Source organism: Chiloscyllium punctatum, chromosome 25, assembly GCF_047496795.1.
Source record: "Chiloscyllium punctatum isolate Juve2018m chromosome 25, sChiPun1.3, whole genome shotgun sequence".
Taxonomy (NCBI): domain Eukaryota; kingdom Metazoa; phylum Chordata; class Chondrichthyes; order Orectolobiformes; family Hemiscylliidae; genus Chiloscyllium; species Chiloscyllium punctatum.
The window spans coordinates 27,109,231-27,131,543 of record NC_092763.1 but is presented as its reverse complement, the minus strand read 5'-3'; the positions used below and the strand labels follow the sequence as shown (position 1 = coordinate 27,131,543).

Here is a 22,313-nt window from a genome sequence, read left to right as displayed (position 1 = left end):
CTGTAGGGAGAAGGTGAATCGGCTGGGATTATTTTCCATGGGGGGCCAGAGACTGAGGGGTGACCTTATTGTGATTTATAGAATCAGGGATAGGGTAAATAGACAGGGTCTTTTTTTCAGGGTAGGGGAGTACAAAGCCATAGATTGAAAGTGAGAGGGCAAAGATTTAAAAGGAACCTAAGAAGCAAATTTTTCACCCAGAGTGTGGTGTGTGTGTGGAATGAGCTGTCAGAGGAAGCAGTGGAAGCTGGTACAAGGAAAACATTTAAAAGCATCCTAGATGAGTCCATGAATGGGAAGGGTTTAGAGGGATATGGGCCAAATGCTGGCAAATGGAATTAGGACATCTGATCGGCAAGAATGTATCGAACTTAAGAGTCTGTTTCCTTCTGAGGAAGGGTTGCCAGGCCCCAAATATTAATGCTGATTTCTCTTCACACATGCTGCCAGATCAGCTGAGCTTTTCCAGCAGTTTCTGTTTTTGCTGTCTGTTTCCAGGTTGTGCGACTGGATGAATCTATGACTCTAAGGTGAATTTTACTGGTAGCTGGGATAGGAGGGCCATGATAGGATATGATGATTGGTTAAAGAGGGTGGTTAAGTATCCAGAGGTTAGAAATATAAGAGGTAACCTTATTGACAGATATAAAATCCTGAGGCAATTTGGCACTCTTAATGCTGACAAATAGGGGACACAGCAAAAAAAAATTTAGAACATAGAACATAGAGCATAGACAGTCTAGCACAGTACAGGCCCTTCGGCCCTTAATATTGTTGCAACCTTTTATCCTACTCTAAGATCAAATTCACCTGCATAGCCTACATTTTACTATCATCCAGGTGCCTATCCAAGAGTCGCTTAAATGTCCCTATTGTACTTAACTCCACTACCACCGCTGGCAATGCATTCCACACACCCACCACTCTGCGTAAAGAACATACCTCTGAAATGTCCCCTAAACCTTCCTCCAATCACATTAAAATCATGCCCCCTTGTGATAGCCATTTCCGCTGTGGGAAAATGTCTTTTGCTACCCAATCTATCTATGCCCCTCATCATCTTGTACACCTCTGTCAAGCCACCTCTCATCCTTCTTCACTCCCTCAACATATTTTCATAAAACATGCCCTCCAGACCAGACAGCATCTTGGTAAATCTCCTCTGCACCCTCTCTAAAGCTTCCACATCCACCCCGCAATGAGGCAACAAGAACTGAACACAATATTCCAAGTGTGGTCTAACCAGGGCTCTACAGGGGAGGACCCCAAGATCCCTCTGTTCCTCCAGACTGCAAAGACTCCTGCCTTTAACCCTGTATTCAGCAATCAAATTCAACCTTCCAAAATGAATCACTTTGCATTTATCTAAGTTGAACTCCACGTGCCACTTCTCAGCCCAGTTCTGCATCCTGACAATGTCCCTTTGCAACCTACAACAGCCCTCCACACTATCCACAACTCCACCAACCACCGTGTCATCAGCAAACTTACTAACCCATCCTTCCACTTCCTCATCCAAGTCATTTATAAAAAAAACCACAAAAAGCAGAGGTCCCAGAACTGATCTCTGTGGAACACCACTGTTCACCAGGCTCCAGGCTGAATACTTTCCATCTACCACCACTCTCTGTCTTCCATGGGTCAGCCAATTCTGTATCCAGACAGGCAGGTCCCCCTGTATCCCATGCCTCCCTCCTTTCTGAATGAGCCTACTATGGGGAACCTTATCAAATGCCTTTTTAATATCCATATACATCATTTCCACTGTTCTACCTTCATCAACATGGTTTGTCACATCCTCAAAGAATTCAATAAGGTTGTGAGGCATGACCTGCCCATCACTGCTGCCTGCTTGTAATCAAACCATGCTTTTCCAAATCATCATAAATCCGGTCTCTCAGAATCCTCTTCAATACTTTGCTCACCGCCAACATGAGACTGGCTGGTCTATAATTCCCAGGATTACTCCTATCTCCTTTCTTGAACAAGGGAGTAACATTTACCACCCTCCAATCATCTGGCACTACCTCTGTGGACAGTGAGGACATGAAGATCATCGCCAAAGATGCAGCAATCTCTTCCCCCATTTCGCATTGTAATGTTAGGTATATCTCATTGGATATTATCAATGAATTGTTAATCGAGAGACCTAGGTAATATTCTGGGGACCCAGGTTCGAATCCAGCCATGGCAGATGGTGGAATTTGAATTCAGTGAAAATCTAGAATTAAAATTCTAATGATGACCATTGTTGATTATCATAAAAACATATCTGATTTACTAATGTGCTTTAGGGAAGGAAACTACCATCCTTACCCAATCTGTACTATGTATAACTCCAAAGCAACAGCAATGTGGTTGACTTTTAACTCTCGTCTGGGATAGGCAATAAAGTCTTGCTGAGTAAGCAACGCCCTCATCTCATGAGTGATTAAAATAAACCTTGTATTAGCCCAAACACCTATGTGCCTGAACAATATAGCATTTATGTATATGCTTAGTTAGAATAAATGGCTGTTAGCTTCTTCAATAATAAAATATCTACACAAAACTTCTTCTGCAACACGATGCTCAGGATAAACTCACACCGTGGTAGCAGTGGTGGATAACTCCAAAATCTTGGGAGCAAATATTTGAAAAACTAATTGAATATTAACAAGACAACAACTTGGATAGCAGAAAATTCAGAAAAAGGAATTGTTTCCCACCACCATATGTCATTTTCTTTTAGTTTAGACAGCTTTACGCACCTAGGTAAAAGCAATGACTGCAGATGCTGGAAACCAGATTCTGGATTAGTGGTGCTGGAAGAGCACAACAGTTCAGGCAGCATCCAAGTAGCTTCGCACCTGTGGATAATTCATTTAGTAAGAGCATGAATGACCAAGTAAATGCAGCTAATTTCTTTTGATTGGAATGTGAGTTCTCTCAAGATAAAATGAATTTCTGATTGACGTAATTGCAAAAAAGGCTGACAAGGCCAATGTATCTCAGTTGTAAAAGCTGGATGGCTTTACTACTATTAAGTAATATATCATAGAAACATGGAATTGTATAAGTAACAACCTTGCAAAAATACAGTTTCAAACTCTTTGCTAGTAGAAGGAGTCATTTTAATTTACACTGACTGTATATCAGTGACCTGTGACCTAAGTTGGTACAATGCAAAATCTTGAATAGCAGAAACCTCAATATGGATTGGACATCCACTGACATTTTTATTGAATCGCAACTTTGCAACCTATTTACACAGTTCTAACTTGCGATAGATTTGCCCCAACAAGAGAGCTCTAAACACTTTGCTTTCAGTTAACAAAGAACAGATCTGCAGAATTGACACATCTGGTCTTAACATAGAATAGGAAGAAACATCCAGAAAAGGAAGGTGCCTGAGGACCAGCTTAAGGGAAGCATTTACTTCAGAAATAACGGATTCCAAATTATGCCACGCAAGTAATCATCCTAACAATCTGTTGATAAGTTTGTTTGGACGGTTCTGTAAAAGGGCACGAGCATGTGCTTTTCAAAGAGGAACTCTCAGGGAGCCCCATTATCGTGTCACTGCCCAATTAAAATCTTGAAGAAGAATGTTTTGAGCAAGAAACACGGCCATATCATTATATTAAACTTCAAAGGTTTACGCAAGGTCATTTTGCCAGATTAATATAAGCATTAGAAGCTGAGATCACATAAAAAGAAAGATTATTCTTGCAGAGAAATTTAAAATGCTCATGACCTTCCGAAATAGGAACCTGTGTTGATACCAAATTGTTGCAACTGCCAAACAGTTTTCAGTAATGGATGAAAATTACAAACTAATCTGTAAAGCTGAACCATTTTCCATCACCCACATAAGAGTAATAAAACGTGGGAGAGTGAAAGGTCAACAAGTATCCAGAGTAATAAATGAACAACTGCGAGTGTTCCAAAGTCTCTTCCTCAGATCAGAAATTGAAGTACAGAGGGAGAGGTGAAAATCAAAGGCTAATGTGTATCCTTTGGAATAAAGTGAGTCACATTCGTTCAGAACATTGAAAGTTGAAAGCGAAACTAATGGCATTTATTGAGTTCATAAGAATGAGACTGTAAAGGGAATTCAAAAGGATCAATCCATAAATGTACCGACAGCTAAGAAACTGGAGGTAAACATTGCTGTGAGTCAGGAAAGGTCAATAATGTGGACATGACATGTAAAGAAAATTTGTCTAAAATTATGATAAGCTCTTGCTCTTCAAAATGTGCAGCCAAGCCTATAACAAAACTAAGTGATGCAAGTGTTACTCAAACTCCCCTCCTGGAGTTGGATTTGTGTTCCTTCCAGAACGTTAATTGATGATTAAAGTGTTAGCAACTGAGTTAGGAGGAAGGTATACCCCAGTTCCATTGTGTAAGTTCCTATTGGAGTATGACTTGTTGTCTGGACTAGTGGTAATTGGTAAGGTTAAGAAATTACCTGTGGATAGAGTTGATTTACTCCTGGGAAATGATTTAGCAGGAGTGAAAGCTATTGTTTTGCCTAATATCATGGAAAGTCCAGTTGTAGTTAAGGAGACAGAACAGATGCAGGAATCAGGAAAAAAAATCGAACTAATCTTGATGACAAGGGATGGGATGGAGTGGGTCTGAATAAGGGTCACTGAACTCGAAATGTTAACTCTTTCTCTTTCTACAGATGCAGCAATTTTGGATTTTGTTTCATATTTCCATATCAGCAGTTCTTTGTTTTATTACAGAAATTAGGCATGTTTTTCTTAACTGAGGCTCAGGAAGCATATCCAGGATTAATTAAGTTGGCACAAACAGCTCACACTGATACTGAGGCTAAAGGAGTTCAGCAGTGCTATATTCTAAAAATGGAATTCTGATGAGGAAGTAGAGACATCCCCAAACACCCTGGGATGGAGAATGGATAGCTGTTCATCAAATTATGGTACCACCCAGATACCGCAAGAAGACTTTGTGAGTGGCACATGACATTTCTAGAGTAGGCTGTATAGGAATTCGGAAAATGCAGGCATCGATGATTTTTCTTTTATATATATGGCCAGGATCTCATAAAGACATAGCTCAGTTCTGTAAAGCATGCCTTTCTTGTTCGATGGTTGGAAAATCCCAACATGTAATCAGACCAGCACCTTTGATACGTGTACCAGTTTTCCAAAAAACATTCTGTCTCGTGTTAATGGATTGTGTAGGACCATTACCAGAAATGAAAGTGGGATATCAGTGTATCCTTACAATTATGGAAATAGTCACCTGATTCCCAGACATTTATTTCCTCTACAGATGAATATATTTTGAGTAGTAATGGCAAAGTCTGTTTTTTTTTCTCATTATAGATTACCAACAGTCTCAACAGCATTCTAATTTGAAATCCAAAGTTTAGCAGGTTATCAGTACAAGTTTTGATCTAAAATAATTGCAGTCAACCGTATATCATCTGTAAAAACAGGGAGCTTTGGAGATATGCCATTAATCTTTCAAAAACATGATGAAGATACATTGTCATGGATGCCTACAGGTGTAGAACACAGCACTAGATTTCTTTCTGTTTGTTGCCAGAGATTCCCCACATGAATCTATTGGGTTTCAGTCCATTTGAAATTTATGGTAATGAGATTAGAAATCTATTAAAATTGATTAAAGAAAGGTTCTTCACACAAAATGACAAATAATCAATGTTGAATTATATGTCCATGAAACCGAAAAGATTCAGAGCAACATGCAAAGTTGTACAAGGGTATTTAAAATTCTCATGGCCGACAATAAAAGAGGACACAGAACGTTCATACTCAGATCATTCAACAACCAGAATATTTCAAGTGGCAGATAGTATTGATGCCTTTGCAAGGTGAACTTCTGAAAATGAAATTCAGTAATCCATACAAACAAGTTAGAATGGTTAGTAAAGTGACTTAGCTGACAGATCATAGAAAGAAAATCAGTTATATCACATAATTCACTGTCACAGAAGGCTGTGGAGGCCAGATCATTGAGTATATTTGAGACGGAGATAGTTTGGTTCTTGATTGACAAGGGGATCAAGGGTTACAGGGAGAAAGCAGGAGATTAGGGTTGAGAAACCTATCAGCAATGATTAAATGGACTCGATGAGCTGAATGGCTTAATTTCTGCCCCAATGTCGTATTGTCTTATGGTCTCATAAACACGTTGAAACAATATCATTGCAGGGAAGAGGATAAGGAGGAACAAGCGTTTAGGCTGAGAAGAGTAATAGAGGATGTCAGAGACAACAAGAGTCAGGTAGAAGGATTGTAGAAGGAAACCTCCTGTAATTTGACTGGCTAATACAGGAATACTGAGACAGTTAGACAATCTATTCCCATATTTAGGGGAGGGGCAAAAGAAGGAGCGTGTTTCACGCAAAGGGTGGTACGTGTATGGAATGAGCTGCCAGAGGAAGTGGTGGCGGCTGGTACAATTGCAACATTTAAGAGGCATTTGGATGGGTATATGAATAGGAAGGGTTTGGAGGGATATGGGTTGGGTGCTGGCAGGTGGGATTAGATTGGGTTGGGATATCTGATCAGCATGGACGAGTTGGACCGAAGGGTCTGTTTCCATCCTGTACATCTCTATGACTCTATGATTCTATAAGTATAAGGTCATGTATAGAGGTGCACTACATCATCCAGGCATGATATGGCTGTAGGAAAATCAACATTGATAAAATAATATCTTATTGTTCAAGCCCAGAGAAGGTATGTCAGGTGGAAACAGAGATTTGATATGTGCTTGAAAACCACTTGATAAACCTCCCGTAGTAAACCTCCTGTGGACCCCTTCCAATGCCAGTGTATGTCTCCTTAGATACAGGGCCCAAAACTGCTCACAATATTACAAATGCAATCTGAGGAGAGCATTCTACAGCCTCAATAGTCCACCTCTGCTCTTGTATTATAGCCCTCTTGATATGAATGCTAACATTGCATGAGCCTTCCTAACTGCCAACTGATCCTGCATTTCAAGCTCAAGACAATCCTGAACCAGGGCTCTCAAGTCCCTTTGTGCTTCAGATTTCCAAAATTTTTCCTTCATTTAGAAAATAGTCTATGCCTCTATTCTTAAGTGCATAACCACGCACTTTCACAGATTATATTCCATCTGGCACTTCTTTGCACACTCTCCTAGCCCGTCTAAGTCCTTCTGTGGCTTCCCTGCTTCCCCAATACTATCTGACCCTCCAAGTATTTTTGTGTCATCTGCAAACTTAGCAACAATGCCCTCAGTTCTTTTCTCCCAGGTCACTAACATAGAACATGAATAATTGTGATCCCAACACGATCCCAGACAGAACTTCACTATTCACCATCTGCCATCCTGAAAAAGAACTTTTATCCCCACTTTCTGTCTTCTGCCAGTCAGGCAATCCTCAATCCATACAGTACCTCATCCCTAAACACCTCGGGCTCTTATTTTATTTAGCAGCCTCCTGTGTGGCATCTTGTCAAAGGCCTTCTGGAAATCTAAATAGATCATATCCACTGATAACTTACTTTTACCTCCTCAAATGGTTTTAACAGATTTGTCAAGCATGACTAGCTTTGATTAACCCATGCTGAATCAGCTCTATTTTACCTTGCACTTCCAAGTACTCCACAATCTCATCCTTAAGAATAGTCTCTAAAATACAACCAATGACCAGGATTAGGCTAACTGGCTTATATTTTTGTGTCTTCTGCCTCCCCCTCTTCACAGATCTCTGGGACCCTCCTTGACTCTTGAAAGTGTTTCCTGAGCGATCACCACCAATGCCTCTACAATCTCCTAAGGTATCATCTTCAGAACTCTGGGAAATGGTCAATCTGATTTGGGTGATTTATCCACATTTTCACTTGCAGCTTCCCCAGCACCTTCTCCTCAGTGATGTCCACAGACTCCCTTGAAGCTCTGGTCTGCAGTTGGTGTCTTCCACTGTGAAAACAGATGCAAAGTATCTGTTCAGTTCCTCTGCCATTGCTTTGTTCCCTATTACTGCCTCTGCAGTGGTCCAATTTCTACACTTAGAGTCAGAGAGTTATAGAGATGTACAGCATGGAAACAGACCCTTCGGTCCAACCCGTCCATGCCGACCAGATATCCCAACCCAATCTAGTCCCACCTGCCAGCACCCGGCCCAAATCCCTCTAAACCCTTCCTATTCATATACCCATCCAAATGCCTTTTAAATGTTGCAATTGTACCAGCCTCCACCACTTCCTCTGTACACGTACCACCTTCTGCATGAAAGAGTTGCCACTTAGGTCTCTTTTTTTATCTTTCCCTCTCACCCTAAATTTATGCCTTCTAATTCTGGACACCCCCACTACAGGGAAGAGAAGGGAAGTCTAGCAGGGAAGATGGTGGAGCAGCAATGGCAGGTGTTTTGGGGGGTAATTCAGGAAGTACAGCAGAAACTTATCCAAAGGAAGAAGGAACACACTAAAAGGGTGATGTAGCAACTATAGCTGACAAAAGAAGTCAAGGGACAGCATTAAAGCAAAAGATAGAGCATACAAAGTGGCAAAGATTAGAGAGAAGCCAGAGGATTGGGATGTCTTTAAAATCCAGCAGATGATAACTAAAAAAAAGTAAGGGGCAGAAGATGAAATATGATGGTAAGCTCGCTAAAAAATTAAAGAATCACCAAATCCAGAACTGACTGTTCCTTAGGGGGCTCAACCACAAGCTGTTCCAATAAAACTATCTCACAGACTTTCCATGAATTAGTTTTCTTGAGTTCCGCTACCAACCTGATTTTTCCAGTCCACCTACATATTGAAGTGCCCCATGATTATTGTTATAGTGTCTTTACTGCAGAGTCATAGAGTCATAGAGATGTTCAGTATGGAAACAGACCCTTCAGTCCAAATCGTCCATGCCAACCAAATATCTTAAACTAATTTATTCCCATTTCCCAGCACTTGGCCCATATCCCTCTAAGTATTTCCTATTCATATATCCATCCAGATGCCTTTTAAATACTGCAATTGTACCAGCCTCCACCACTTCCTCTGGCAGCTCATTTGATACACATACTGTGTGAAAACGTTACCCCTTAGGTCTCTTTTATATCTTTCCCGTCTCACCCTAAACCTATGACCTCTAGTTCTGGACTCCCCCACCCCAGGGAAAAGACTTTGTCTATCTGCCCTATCCATGCCCCTCATGATTTTGTAAACCTCTTTTTAAGATCACCCCTCAGCCTCCGACGCTCCAGGGAAAACAGCTCCAGACTATTCAACCTCTCCCTATCGCTCAAATCTGGCAACATGCTTGTAAATCTTTTCTGAACCCTTTCAAGTTTCACACCTGGGAGTTTGCACATTCCCCCCGGGTCTGCGTGGGTTTCCTCTGGGTGCTCTGGCTTCCTCCCACAGTCCAAAAATGTGCAGGTTAGGTGAATTGGCCATGCTAAATTGCTAGTAGTGTTAGGCGCAGGGATACATGCAGGGGAATGGGTCTGGGTGGGTTGCTCTTTGGAGGGTCGGTGTGGACTTGGTGGGCTGAAGGACCTGTTTCCACACTATAGGGAATCTAATCTATTCTAATCTAAAACATCCTCCTGACAGGAAGGAGACCAGAATTGCATGCAATATTCCAAAAGTGGCCTAACCAATGTCCTGTACAGCTGCAACATGACTTCCCAACTCCTCTACTTGATACTCTGTTCAATAAAGAAAAGCATACCAAACACCTTTTTCACTATCCTATCTACCTGCGACTCCACTTTCAAGGAGCTATGAACCTGCACTCCAAGGTCCCTTTGGTCAGCAACATTCCCTAGGACTTTATCATTCAGCGTATAAGTCCTGCAAAGATTTGCTTTCCCAAAATGTAGCACCTCACATTTATCTGAATTAAACTCCATCTGCCACATCTCAGCCCATTGGCTCATCTGATCAAGATCCTGTTGTAATCTGAGGTAACCTTCTTCGCTGTCCATTACACCTCCAATTTTTGTGTCATCTGCAAAGTTGCTAACTACACCTCCCATATTCACATTCAAATCATTTATATAAAAGATGAAAAGTAGAGGTCCCAGCGCCAATCCTTCTGTGGCATTCCACTGGTCACAGGCCTCCATTCTGAAAAACAACCCTCTACCACCACCTTTGTCTTCTACCTTTGAGCCAGTTTTGTATCCAAATGGCAAGTTCTTCCTGTATTCCATGAGATCTAACCTTGCTAACCAGTCTTCCATGGGGAACCTTGTCGAACGCCTTACTGAAGTCCATATAGATCCATCTACCACTCTGCCCTCATCAATCCTCTTTCATCAATCTTCTTCAGAAAACTCAATCAAGTTTGTGAGACATGATTTCCCACGCACAAAGCCATGCTGACTATCCCTAATCAGTCCTTGCCGTTCCAAATACATGTAAATCCTGTCCCTCAGGATTCCCTCCAATAACTTGCCCACCACTGATGTCAGGCTCACTGGTCTATAGTTCCCTGGCTTGTCCTTACCATTCTTCTTAAACAGTGGCACCACGTTACCCAACCTCCAGTCTTCCGGCACCTCACCTGTGACTATAAATGATGCAAATATCTCAGTAAGAGGCCCAGCAATCACTCCTCTAGTTTCCCACAGAGTTCTAGGGTACACCTGATCAGGTCCTAGGGATTTATCCACTTTTGTGTGTTTCAAGACATCCAACACCTCCTCCTCTGAAATATGAACTTTTTTCAAGATATCACAATCTAATCCCCTACATTCTATATCTTCCATGTCCTTTTCCACAGTAAACAGTAATGCAAAATGCTCATTTAGTATCTCCCCCAACTCTTACAGCTCCGCACAAAGGCTGTCTTGCTGATCTTTGAGGGGCCCTATTCTCTCCCTTCTTATCCTTTTCTCCTTAATGTATTTATAAAAACCCTTTGGATCATCCTTAACCCTATTTGCCAAAGTTATCTCGTGTCCCCTTTTTGCCCTCCTGATTTCCTTCTTAAGTATACTCCTTACTGTCTTTATGCTGTTCTAAGGATTCTCTCAATCTTTCCTGTCCATTCCTGACATATGCTTCCTTCTTTTTCTTAAACAAACCTCAATTTCTCTAGTCTTTCCAGTATTTCCTAAACCTACCAGCCTTTCCTTTCACCCGAACAGGAACACACTTTCTCTGGACTCTCGGTATCTCATTTCTGAAGGCTTCCCATTTTTCAGCCTTCCCTTTACCTGTGAACATCTGCCCCCAGTCAACTTTTGAAAGTTCTTGCCTAATACCATCAAAATTGGTCTTCCTCCAATTTAGAATGTCTATCCTTTTCCATCACTATTTTAAAATGAATAGAATTATGGTCGCTGGCCCCAAAGTGCTCCCCCACTGACACCGAAGTTTTGCACCTTCTCTAGTAGGTACATCCACATACTGAATCAGAAAATTTTCTTGTACACACTTAACAAATTCCTCTCCATCTAAACCCTTAACACTATGGCAGTCCCAGTCTACGTTTGGAAAGTTAAAATCCCCTCTCATAACCACCCTATTATTCTTACAGATAACTGAGATCTCCTCTATCTCTTGATAGATCTTCTTCCCCACATTGACTAACTCCCATCAGGGTCTATTCTCTTTGCAGATTCCCTCACAGATTCTATGCCTTCTGACTTGACATATCACTTCTTCATATTCTCCTCCTCTGCCCCTCTGCCTGTCCTTTCGATAGGGTGCATATCCTTGGATATTTTATTTCAAGCTCTGACCTCCTTACAGTCACACTGATACCCACGACATCGTACCTCCCAACTACCATCTATATTACAAGCTCCTTTACCTTGTTTCATCACCTGCATGCATTTAAGTACAATGCCCTCAGTCCTGTGTTGACTGCCCTGTTCCTCATAGTTGACCCCTTATCTGCTGTGCTCCAAGTTAGATTCCTGACCCTTTTATTCATTCTGGAAACTTTAATAACCTCTGCTGAGTCTGTGACCCCCCCACCCCGGTTAACTTTTTTCATAATTTTCCATGCAACTGAATTCCACACCCCTCTACACTATTTAGTTTCAAGACCTATCCATATCCCTGGTTATATGATTTGCCAGAATTCAGTTGCATTGGAACAGCTCCCACCTTCCCTTGTACTGGTGCCCAGGTATCAGAACTGTTTCTCTCACACCAATCTCTGAGCCACCTGTTTACCTCTCTAATATTGTTGACCCTGTGCTAATTTGCTTATTGCTCAACTGGTACTCTCAAAGTTACTACTGTTTTGTTTCTGCTTCTTAATTTAGCCCCTAGCTACTCGTATTTCTCAGCAGAACCTCTTTCCTCTTTCTACCCATATCGTTGGTATCCCTATGTATGGACCATTATAATTAGTTCTTTCCCCTTGCACTCGAAGTTTCTCTGCAGCCCAGATGAGACATTCTGAACCAGGCACCAGGCAGGAAACATAGCCTTCAGGATGTTTGATCTTGGCCACAGACAATAGTGTCTATTCCCCTAACTACACTATCCCTATTTACAATTACATTTCTCTTTTTCTCCACCTTCTTGAATGGCTCCCTTTACCACAGTGCTATGGTCAGTTTGCTCATCTTCGCTCCAGTCCCACTCTTATCTGCACAGGGAGCAAGAATCTCAAACCTGTTAGATAAGCTCAAACATGAGACTCCTTCAGTACTGCCTCCTGGATCCCTCTACTTGCCTGTTGAGAGTCATACTCTTCTATCCCTGTCCATTAACTAAATTTGGGGTAGTCAATCTAAGGGGTATGACTACTTCCTGAAACACAGCATCCAGGTAACTCTCCCCCTCCCTGATCTGAAAGAGAGAAAAGAAACTTCATGAATTTACATGTCATCCTTGTACAGGGACAATGCTAATTTTCTCTGTATGGTTTCAGTTTATTTTAGTCTATGTGTTGCTGAGGTGAGCACTCCATTTCCATTGTTGTTTGTTCCATGTTATCTGATGTAACTGTAAAATAAGTCTGCATTGCTGTATTTAAGTCATGAGTTCAAATGTTAATGACATTTTTTTCACAGCTTTGTAAAGTCTAATCAATATTTTTAATTAACACCAGCACTGTTAAATAAACAGTATGGGTAGGACAAGATATACAACATGACTGTCAGAAAATTTCTATTCCGTGTTTACATATTTATCATCTGTCTCCTACTCACTCTGGGAGAGAGAGTTGCTGACAGAGAGATGAAGTGAGAAAGATATGCAGGGAAGGAGGGAGAAAAACAGAAGGAGTGAGAGAGATACACAGGGAAGGAGAGAAACATGCAGGAAGGGAGGGAGATGTACGGCGAGGGATAGAGAGAGATATGCGGTGTGGGGGAGAACAAGATGCATTACTGGTGGGAAGAGACACAGGCTGGGTAGAGCTATTCACAAAGAGGGAGAAAGATATACAGGGAGGGATCTGCACAGGGAGAAGCACAGAGAGGAAGGAAGGGAGGGATGTAGACATTGAGGCAGTGAGGAAGATATACAGGACGGAGGGAGCTTCTGAGGGAGGGAGATACACAGAGAGGGAGTGAGTTAGAGAGGGCTGGAGATGCAGCATTCTGGCAGATTTAAGGAGCACAGACTTTGGTAACCAGGCGTTTTCTCATTGCCGTGCAGTGGCAGAAGTTTTTCCACCTCACAATCTCCAAGATACATCTCTGCATCAATCTCCATGTGCTATTTGTGTATTTCATCCATTTCCTTTTTCAGTTCCTCGCCAGAGTTAAGAATGATATCAGTGTTGGACAGCAAAGATGTGCAGTGCACAGCGTATAGCCACAATCTTGGCCACTGCCATAGGTGAGGACTATAAGGTACCCTTTACCATTTCAAACAACAGAAGTGTGACCAGAAGGCTCCAATTCTCCTCTCCACCACCTGGGGCATTGCTGAGCAAATGTTGTATCGTTCCTGTGCCTCAGTGGTAGTTCTGGGAAAGGGTGTCATGAGCTGTATTTTCAATGTGTCCCCTTTGTCACCCAGAAGCCACCCTGTGATAAGGCATAGTGGAGTGTCCTTCAATGATCCCTGCATCTGCATCATGCTTTCAGGAAAAATCATACACCAGGTTACAGCCCAACAGGTTCATTAGGAAGTACAAGCTTTCAGAGCACTGCTCTTTCATCATGTGATGCAGGATCATAAAACACATAATTTAAAGCAAAAGATCATAGTGTCATACAACTGGTGTAATATATTGAACAAGGTTAGCTTGCTGTGAAGGTTTTCATCTTTTACAGTGAATTGCAGGTTTTGATTCATTAATTTGCAAATCTCAGAATTTCTTTCAAGTCACATTCCCAAGAAAACTTAAGGTTTTATATTTAAAAAGTGACAACTCAGCTTAAAGATATAAGGTTAGAGTCTGTATGTATTCTAATCTTGAGTCAGATTGGTTCTATTTCCAAACTGGGAATTTATAAAATGTCACAATTATAAAATGACTGCTTACAGATTGTGTGCTTTTTGAACAAAATAGAATGTATCTGCAAAGAGTTAACCTAGGTTTGCTCAATACATCGCATCAGTTGCATGATACCATGATCTTTTGCTATAAATCCTGTGTCCTTTGACCGTGCTCCACGAGCCAACTTATGAAGGAGCAGCGCTCTGAAAGCTAGTGCTTCCAAATAACTTGTTGGACTATAAGCTGGTGTCGTGTGATTTTTAACTTGGTCCACCTCAGTTCAACACCGGCACTTCAACATTATGGCTTCAAGAAAAGTGATATTGATTTGACAATTGAAGATTCAATCACACAGAAGAAGACATCACACATGCTGCAGGAGCTGGTATCCATGCTTAAAAGGATTCAGTAATGACCTGTCCAAAGTGAGACATTACGTTCCATTCCATCTTAGCAATTTAGCAGAATATTTGCAAGTAGCATCACATCCTTTTCCACTTCTTTGAAATTTTCCCTTCAAACTTCTTGCTGATCTGTATTTGAAACACTATAAAAAGAAATGCATTACAAATTCACATCTACCATGCTATCTTACAGAACACACAGGGTCTCCGTAAGACATTAAGGCTTTTTGAGGCCAGAAATAACTGAACCTCCTTAAACTGTTGCAAAATCTCTAACATTTTCACTTCTCAAACATGCTTGCTGCTATTCAAATGACATTTTAACATTTTTTAACTGAGCTTTTAAAACAACACGAGTAGTTACAACTTTCTGAGCTTCTCTTCGGCCACATAATAAAAGACCTATTAAAAGATCTTCAACTCAATTTTGGAAATTGAGTTGACAACTTTATATCAAATTGACCGGTAGCCCTTTAAATCCACTTAATCATTCCAGAGTCATAAAGCCCCAACACTAAAGATATTGCAGAAACCCTTTAAATGTGGTCACATCCTCTAAACTCTTCTGCATAAATGTACTCTGACAATGTGACACTGGAAAATCACCTCATAATGTTTGTACATCAGTTTGTTGTAATAAACATCTGTTTGATTCCTCAAAACAGCAGCATCCATGCTCAGTTTCCTGTGCTTTGGGGGATAACTTTAACCTTGTAGCTTTAGACAAAAACCACCCTGTTGGAAGCAAACTCACACTGGAATTCTTCTCCCCAATGAACAGTGCAGACTGCATTTTAATTACTCGTTTTGTTATCTCCCTGACTAATGCTGCTCTGATTCTCATTACCACTTTGCTAACTGTCACTGATTAACACTCTTTTTAAAAAAGAAATGCCTTTTTTCATTTTTCTCCCTGATAGGCTGCACGACTCTTTGGAAGATTAGCTCGTCTTCTCTGAAACATTTATGCAGAGTTGCCAACTGCAGCCACATGATTTCTCGTACACAAGCAGGAGGCTGGAAGAACCTGCCTGTCTGCTTTGGATTGTTATGTGGGTTCAAGAGAATTATGAAAATGTACATTCAAGAGAGTTAAAAGCTAGCAGAACTACCTGACTGCACCAAGTGTTCTCAAAAAGATACAATTATCATGTGGTCCAGCTCCTAGGGTAGCTAAGGTAGCTGGTTGCCTGAAGACAAAAACCAGATTCAAATTAGGCCAATCAGTTTAAATTATGTCCCCCACCCCACCCCCAACCACAAAAATACCAAATGCCAATTAAGTTTGAATTTAGTATATTGACAATTTTAAAGCCAATGACACATTCCGATGCTTTGGGGGGATAAGACAGGGGAAAATTGAACATTTGAGAGGAGAACTGCCATGCCACCAGCATGTAGAGCTTGCCCAAAAATACCTCTCTTAAAGGTACCTTTATCGATCTGAGACTTGTGAAGCATAATCCTTAAGAAGAAGAAAAGAAGACACAGGAAGATACAAATAGAAGATTTGACTGCTAGCTGGTTTTAGAAAACTTGTATTTTTGGTAAATCTTAATCAAGGATTTTATCGGACTAGTATTACAGAAGGGAAAGTAAAAGGTAGATTAGACGAAGGAGTTGTAAATAGTTGTTAGTTAACTATTCTCTGTTGCACTTTAAGAAATAAGGTTGTTAATTTGTACTTTAAATAGCTCTTGGCCTCTCAGATTTTCACAGACTACTGCATGGAATAAATCTTTTCTGTGTTGCTGGTTTAAATGAAGCAGGAGAGTTTATCCCATGTTGTAACTGGATTCCAACATCTGCAGTTTTTTGTCTCGAATGTAATTTCTCATGGCTCTCCAACAGGATTTCTGGTTCTAATCTTTTTCCTCCTGCTCACTATAGTTACTTTTGTTGTTGCTCCTTTGGTCTCTGACAAAGTATTTGTCAAAACTCACTTCCACAACTACATTACATTCCTCAGTGACTACCTCCAGCTCAGACCCCCACCCCATATGGATTCCTTCGAATCCATCCAGGATCACAGGTATCTCTGTGATGTACAATGCTCCTGAGACAGCTGTTCTCATGGCATTCTGAGATTCACACTAGGTACCATGCATTGCCATATGCACACTCTCCACTTCTCTGTCCATCAGCATTGCCTCATGCTGCCTCAGAACAGCCCTGACCCCAGGTCAACTTCATCCCCAGTTCATTCAACGTTCCACAAGACGCTTTTTCTCTTCCTTTCAGATATTAAGGAGATCAAGATGCAACAACTCCAAGATACTTACACCCCACTGAAACCTCCCCCCCTTCTCTCTGACTCCATCTCCTCTCACAACCCTATCTCTTGTCAGATATTTGCTATCCCCTCTGATCTCATGCTCTCTGATGCTGAATGTTCTTTAGACAGGAAAAGTCTCAGTTTTATCCCTCTGCATCTCCACCTTAATGAATTTCGGGCACAGCATGACATTGAACTTTTCTTCTGTCGCCTTTGCCTCCCTGCCCATTTCTGTGGACAAGGGGCCTCTCCCCATCCCACAGACCCCTTCATCCAGCTTCAATACTCCGCCTCTACCTGGACCCCTCCTTCTGGTCTTTTACCTGCACTTGACCTGGTCATTGAGATTTATCAAAGTGATATTGGTCGCCTTAATTTCTCTAGCTCCCTTACGCATTCCAACCTTTCAGATCCCTCTGAAATGGGAATGTGATGTGCTCAGTAGGAATGGGTGGTGTTATGTGGGGTGTGCTGCGTTAGGTGGGAATGGGTAGTGTTGAGTGGAGATGGCTGGGCTGTGGTGGGTGGTTGGGCAGGTATGGATTGTGTTGGGTGATGATGGGTGGTGCTGAGTGGGAATTGGTTGTTGAGGTTGCATTGAGTGGGGATAACTGGTGCTGGACCAGGATGGGTGGTGTTGGGCAATGATGGATGGGAATGGGTTGCAATGGTTGGGGGAGGGGTAGTGCTGGATGATGATGATGGCTATGTTGGGTGGGGGTGGATTGTGTTGGTTAGGGATGGGCGCTGTTGGATGGAGATGACTGGTTTTAGGCAATAATGAGTTTGTTGGATGATGATAGTTTTATTAGAGTCCTAGAGTCATAGAATAGTACAGCACACAAATAAACCCTTCAGTCCAACAGCACAAAAACAGGCCCTTCATCCATGCCAACCAGATATCCTAAACTGATCTAGTCCCATTTGCTAGCATTTAGCCCATTCCTATTCATGTATGCATCCATTTTAGCCACCTTCACCAACTCCCTTGGCAGCTCATTCCATACATGCAGCACCCTCTTTGTGAAAATGTTGCCCCTTAGGTCCCTTTTAAATCTTTCCCTTCTCACCATAAACCTATGACCTTTAGTTTTGGAATAGTTCCAGCCTATTCAGCCTCTCCTTACAACTCAAATCCTCAAACCCTGGTGACATCCTTGCAAATCTTTTCTGAACCCTACCAAGTTTACTAACATATTTCCTATAACAGGGAGACCAGAATTGAACACAGTATTCCACAAGTGGCCGAACCAATGTCCTGTACAGCCTGAACATGATGTGCCAACTCTTATACTCAATGCACTGACTAATAAAGGCAAGCATACCAAACACCTTCTTCACTATCCTGCCTATCTGCGACTCCACTTTCAAGGAACTATGAACCTGCAACCCAAGGTCTCTGTTTGACAATACTCCCCAAGACCCTAACATAAAGTGTCTAAGTTCTGCCCTGATTTGTCTTACCAGAATGCTATATTATTTAAATCGAACTCCATCAGCCGCTCCTTGGTCCATTGTCTCATCTGAGTAAGATCCCATTGTACTCTGATAACCTTCCTCACTGATCACTGCATCACCAATTTTGGTGCCATCTGCAAACTTACTAACCATACCACCTATGTTCAGATCTAAATCATTTATATAAATGACAAAAGGCACTGGACTCAGCACTGATCCTTGTGGCATGCTGCTGGTCATGGGCCTCCAGTCTGTGATACAACCCTTCACTATCACCATTTTTCTCCTACCTTCAAGCCAATTTTGTATCCAAATGGCTAGCTCTCCATGGATTCCGTATGATCTAGCCTTGCTAATCAGTCTACTGTATGGAACCTTGTTGAACGCCTTGCTGAAATCTATATGAATAGACAACGCCCATCACTCTGCCTGCATTTATTTTCATTGTCAATTCTTCAAAAAAAACGCCATCATGTAAGTGAGACACAATTGTGTGGAAATGAGTCTAGGTGGATAAGGATGGCTGGTGTTCAGTGATAGTAGTTGCTTTTGAGTGGGGGAGAGTGGGGGTGAGGTGGGATTGAATGGTGTTTGGTGAGAGTGGGTGAAGAAGTGTGGGGTTGGGAGACAGATGAATGTGGGATTAATGAAGAATAGGTGGTGGATGAATATAGGGTCAGGACAAGGCCATTTAGCTCCTTATGCTGTTTTAACAATGAGTTGAGATTGTGCCTGGATCAGTGGTCTAATACTAAATACCTGACTTTGCCCCTTAATCCCTCTTTAGTTCATGTTGTTCTATCAATCTTGGTTTTAAAATTAATAATTGATTGAGCTTCAATTATCATTTGAGAGCAAAAATTTCAAACATCTACCACTCTCCTTGTGTTGAAATCTTGCCTCACTTCACCTTTAAAATTACTGATTTTAAACTTTAGACAATTTCTCCAATCCTCAACTCCCTGACGACACAGAATAGCTTTTTTCTAATGGCACAGTCTGATCCCCTTCATATCATTAAAACTTTGGTCAGGTCTGAGGGATCATGGGAAAGAAACTGAAAGTAGGCTTTCAAATAACAGTATACAATATCCAGATTACTCCCAGTATCATGTGCCAGTGAATGCAGGAACAAAGGACAGAGAAAATGTGGTTGGAGAAATGATGCAGAATGGTGCTTTAGATTCCTGGGGCAGTAGGAGATGGGACATGTACTAGCCAAATGGGTAAACCCTCAATAAATCTGGATATAGTACCATGTCTGGGAGATATGCTATTGCCAGTGGGGAAGGGTTATAATTATTATATCCATAGGTACCTGAGAATGGATTCAGCAGGGAGCAAAGCAAAGCTGGAGACTGAAAGCAGAACTTTACTGAGAAAGTGTGGAATAAAGACAGAACAATGTTAAGACAACAGAACAAGGGAGTTGTTCAGTAATGAATGATATACACTTCAGTGCACGGAGTCTAGTGAGTAATGTAGATAAGCTGAGAGCAGAGATATATTTGGAAATATGACTTCATAGCTAGCCATGCAACATGATTTACAGAAGGGTAGAAGTGACAGCTTGATATTCCTGGTCATAGGGTTTTCAGATGAGAGGAGGGGGGTGGTTACTGGTAAAGGTTATTTATTTATTTAGCTATGAACAGGAAGATTGTGTTGGAAAGATGATCAAATGAAGTCATGGTTAATAAACTAAGGATTAAAATGGGGCAACTACTCTGGGTAAACAATAAACCGCAAATCAGAGGAAGAGAAGTGAACAAATAATTCAGAAGGGCAGAACCAATACAGCAGTACTGGGAGAAGATTTCAAATTTCATTAAACAAATACTAATTAGAAAAATACCTGTAATATAGGTACCATGGATGCAGAATTTTAAAAAATGAATTCAGGATAACAATTTTAAGCCATACTTACTAAATCCAACTAGAATTCTATGATGGGTCACTAACCTGCAATCCAAACTCTGTTCCTGCTGATGTGGCCTGCTGAGTGTTTATTGTTTTATTCAGCCCTAGAGCATTTGCAGTATTTGGGTTTTGTAAGAGAAAGGGGCATCTCTGAATTTCATTTTGGAAACAAATCTGGACAAATAGAAGAAAAACTCAATGGAAAAGATTTCAGCAAATCTAATTCAGCTCGATTCAGAGTAGTTATAGATAAGAATAAAAAAAGACCAATAATAATGTTTCAATATCAGTTATGACCTGGATGACTTCATGAGTGGCACAGTGGTTAGCACTGCTGCCTTCTCAGTACTGGGGACCTGGGTTCGATTCCAGCCTTAGGTGACTGCCTGTGTGGGTTCCCTCTCGGTGCTTATGCTTAGTATGGGTTTGGCCATACTAAATTGGCCTGTAAAGTACAGGATTGTGCAAATTATGTTGGTTAAGTGGGGTGGGGGGAGCAGTGGGATGCTGTTTGGAGGGTTGATGCAGACCTCTATGTGTATTACAGGGATTCTGACTTGCCAGTGTTAACTAGGCAACTGGTGCTATATGGGGAAGGATACCCATACCATAGACAAAAGAAGGCTCGGGTCTTGATAACTGTGAATAGCTGTATTATATCATTTAATAGCTAGTTACACAACATCGAACAGACATGTTTGCCTCTTGAAACACATCAGGCCAAATTTAAGAATAAGTACACATCACAACTTTAGCTGTTAACACAAGGGCAACTTAAAAACTAATTAGGACAGTGCTTAGCTTTTTCTAGGAATAGTGTTTTTGAATCCAAATGGACAAAGCTTATTTTGTGATATCAGGTAACCTTTTCAGGACTGAATTACCTTATCAAATCATAGACATAGAATCCTTACAGTGTGGAAACAGGCCCTTCAGCCCAACAAGTCCACATTGACCCTTCGAAGAGCAACCCACCCAGACTCATTCCCCTAACCTATTACTGTACACGTACCCCTGACTAATGCACCTAACCCACACATCCCTGAACATTGTGGGCAATTTAGTTTGGTCAATTCACCTGCATATCTTTGGAGTGCAGAAGGAAACTGAAGCAGCCAGAGGAAACCCACGCAGACGCGGACAGAATGTGCAAACTCCACCTGAGGCCAGAATCAAACCCAGGTCCCTGGCATGTCAATTTTACTAAACTGGGGTGTGATTGGCATAGAAAATAGCTTGTAAATGACTCTTTGATGATAAATCAGTATCAGTGGAAGGCACTCAAAGTGCAGATAGAGATCACTTAGAGGAAATATAGGTTGGAATTCACAAGTATCAAACGCCATACCGCCCCAACTCTCAACTCACAATTCCTAATCCTCAATGCGCAATGCAGCCCCACTTTACGGATGGCAAAGAACACACAGAGGTAGAAAAGACAAATAAAAAGGAACCTGCATCAGATATTATGAAATCAATGCTGCCAAATGGCTGAAGATACAAATGCAAAATTGTCTGAGTGATGGAAAACAGAGCAATGGTCAAAGGATATTTTTGGAGGAACAGTGGAGTTCCCCAGGGATTAGTATCAGGATCCTTGCTTTCCCTGATATACGTGAAATGAAGTATGCAGGGGATGATTCAAAATCTGTGCATGATATGAAATCTGGAAGAATTATAAACTGTAAAGAAGAAAGTGTGGAATTTTAAAAGGTATTGATGAATTTGTGCCATTAGTATCTAAGTATTAGATGAGTTTTAACACAGAGGTGATGCATTTTGGTCCCAAGGACATTAAAGAGGCAGGATGAAATAAACAGTACTGTATGGAGGGGCTGTAGGAGCAGAGCCACATGATATGTCAGTAGATCACTGAAGGG

The 22,313-nt window shown here is 41.3% G+C and overlaps 1 non-coding gene across 1 annotated transcript; it reads right to left on the bottom strand.

Moving 5' to 3' along the window:
• Nucleotides 1–12,778: 12,778 nt before the first annotated feature.
• On the bottom strand, nucleotides 12,779–12,881 carry LOC140496127 (U6 spliceosomal RNA). The gene has a single exon (XR_011964173.1). It is a non-coding gene; the product is annotated as a U6 spliceosomal RNA (small nuclear RNA).
• Between the last annotated feature and the right edge of the window lie 9,432 nt (nucleotides 12,882–22,313).